Genomic DNA, 3,101 nt, shown 5'->3' with positions numbered 1-3,101 from the left:
AAATTCTTAGGGAGATGGGAATACCAGGCCACCTTACCTGCCTCCTGAGAAATCTGTATGCAGGTCAAGAAGCAGCAGTTAGAACTGGACATGAAACAGTGGACTAGTTCAAAATTGAGAAAGAAATATGTCAAGGCTGTATACTGTCACCCTGCTAATTTAACTTATATACAGAGCACATCATGAGAAATGCCAGGCTGGATGAAGCACAAGCTGGAATCAAGATTATCGGGAGAAATATCAACAACCTCAGATATGCAGATGACACTACCCTTATGGCAGAAAGCAATGAAGAGCTAAAGAGACTCTGGATGAAGGTGAAAGAGGAGAGTGAAAAAGCTGGCTTTAAACTCAACATTCAAAAAACAAATATCATGGCATCCAGTCCCATCACTTCAGGGCAAATAAATAGAGAAACAATGGAAACAGTGAGAGATTTTATTTTCTTGGGCTCCAAAATCACTGCAGATGGTGACTGCAGCCATGAAATCAAAAGACACTTGATCCTTGGAAGAAAAGCTATGATCAACCTAGATAGCACATTAAAAGCAGAGACATTACTTGGTCAACAAAGGCCCATCTAGTCAAGGCTATGGTTTTTCCAGTAGTCATGTATGGATGTGAGAGGTGGACTATAAAGAAGGCTGAGCACTGAAGAATTGATGCTTTTGAACTGTGGTGTTGGAGAAGACTCTTGAGAGTCCCTTGGACTGCAAGGAGATCCAACCAGTCAATCCTAAAGGAAATCAGTCCTGAATATTCATTGGAAGGACTGATGCTGAAGCTGAAACTCCAATCCTTTGGCCACCTGATGCAAAGAGCTGACTCATTTGAAAAGACCCTGATGCTGGGAAAGATTGAAGGCAGGAGAAGGGAATGACAGAGGATGAGATGATTGGATAGCATCACTGACTCACTGGACATGAGTTTGAGCAAACTCTGGGAAATAGTGAAGGATAAGGAATCCTGGCGTGCTGCAGTCCATGGGGTCGCAAAGAGTAGGACATGATTGAGTGACTAAACAATGACAAAAAAACAAAACAAAACTAAGGTAGGCACTGTACATTATTTCCTTCAACTTTTGCAATAATCCTAGGGAAAAGGTATTTTTATCTGCAATTACAGATGAGACTGAAACTCAAAGTGAGTTGGAGTTAGTATAATAGAATTGGTTTTGAATTCAGGTTTCTGTAACTCCAATTTCTAGAAAACTCTGCTCCCCCTGAGTTTAACAGGGTAATGAGGAGGAAAGCAGTGACTGAGGGAGGCTAGATAAAGGCCATCCAGAGCAACTCTGAAGGGCTGGGCTAGGATGGATGCTGGAAAAACGGAGAGGGAAAATACACGAAGTCTTAGCCATGAGTCAAAGAGAGTCACGTGATATAAGTGGAAGAAAGAAAGACAGATTGAAAACCAAGAAAATGATGGTGCCACGGGCAGGCCTGAAGCAAGGCAAGAGGATGCATTTGAGAGGAGATGACCTAGGGAAGCAGAGACAGCTTCCACTGTCCTTTCGTCAGCTAGAAAAAATCCCTCAGGCTGTAAATCCTTGAATTCAGGCCCACAGGTACACAGAGATGCACAGCATTTAGACAAATGTGTTTTTCCTTTGTTTTCCAAATAGTTCAAAGGAGAAGGATGCCATGGCGTCATCTTATTTCTTTACAGCCTGATCTTCTCCAGAACATTTGAAAGGTAAATGCTACAAATATTTGCACAGGTATTTCCTGTAGCTCTGGGGTCATATGAACTACCTTCTCCTGTGTTGGAAAGTATTTTCATGCCTTATTGGAAACATGAGAGCTATTTTTTTTTCTAATAGACACTCTTCTGTTGATGCATCCTTTTCTATAGTCGGTTTGGCCATATTCATGGGAGAGTGGATATCATCAGAAAAGTGCAAATCTACTTTTCTAGCACTGTGGGAGGTTCCTTCTTGTGGTTATAAATATTGGCAGATATCACTCAGGCTTATTTGTACAACTTTCATAAATGAAAACAATTCATGATTTCTATATACAATAAAATATATACCCACAAATATTTATTTTGTCCCCATGAAATGCAAAGCACTGTTCTTGGGACTGTGGGATATACAAATAAAACAGGATATGGCCCTGATTGCCTCTCAGGTTCTAGTTTGGCAAAATCCAGGTAAACACATACAGAGACTGGGGAAGTCCCAGATGGTACTTGGTATGTCAGATGATGTGCAAAGACAATGACTCTTAAGGGATGCCAGAGGAGAAAGGGTCCCCAACAGATAGGGTAGTCAAGGAAGGCTTCATGGAAGAAGGAGACCTTCTTCTGGACCTTGAAAAAAGGATAAGCTTTTGCAAGTCAGAGAGAGAGAGAAACACAGGGCTTCCAGAAAGGAAAAATTTCAAACCTTGAAGCAGTGTTCCTGAAACTTATCATTTGCAGATCATACTTTTATGATGTATTATTATTTGCTTAACAATTTCCTTAAATCAACACACATTTGGGATTTCCCTGGCAGTCCAGTGGTTAAGACTGTGATTCCACTCCAGGGGGCAAGTGTTCTATCTGTGATGAGAGAACTAAGATCCCACATGCTCCATGGTACATACAAAAAAAGAAAAGAAGAAAAATTCAAAATCAATACACATTTAAATATCCTCTTCTTAAATTTAATACCCTTCAAATATTAATATGTTAATATATATGATGTAAATCATTTATTTGCTGTGCTAAAGAAAAAATGTATTAAACATATAAATGTGGAACTTTTAAAATGCTCATATCTATATCAACTAACATCAAGCCATACTTTAGAAAACACTGCCCTGAATTATATCTGATGCTTCACCCATGTCTTTAGGTTTGATTCACAGAAGCGCCTGACTTTCCAACCCTGTGACTAGGTTCATCCAAGAACACATACAGCTCACATACTCAGCAGCTCCCTCTGGGTTACAGCTGAAGCCACTTTCCACCTTGCTATTACATTGCCCTGGGTAGAACCCTGATCCCTGGTCCCCGATGAAACAGTGGAAACTACAACCAAGAAATGGACTTAATGCCAAGCTGGCGTTTTCCCCTTAAACAGGCTGTTCAGCTCTGCCTTGGGCCAGAACTCT

This window comes from Bison bison, unplaced genomic scaffold (assembly GCF_000754665.1).
Source record: "Bison bison bison isolate TAMUID 2011002044 unplaced genomic scaffold, Bison_UMD1.0 scf7180017864042, whole genome shotgun sequence".
Classification (NCBI taxonomy): domain Eukaryota; kingdom Metazoa; phylum Chordata; class Mammalia; order Artiodactyla; family Bovidae; genus Bison; species Bison bison.
The sequence above is the reverse complement of the archived record's forward strand: the minus strand, read 5'-3'. Positions refer to the sequence as shown.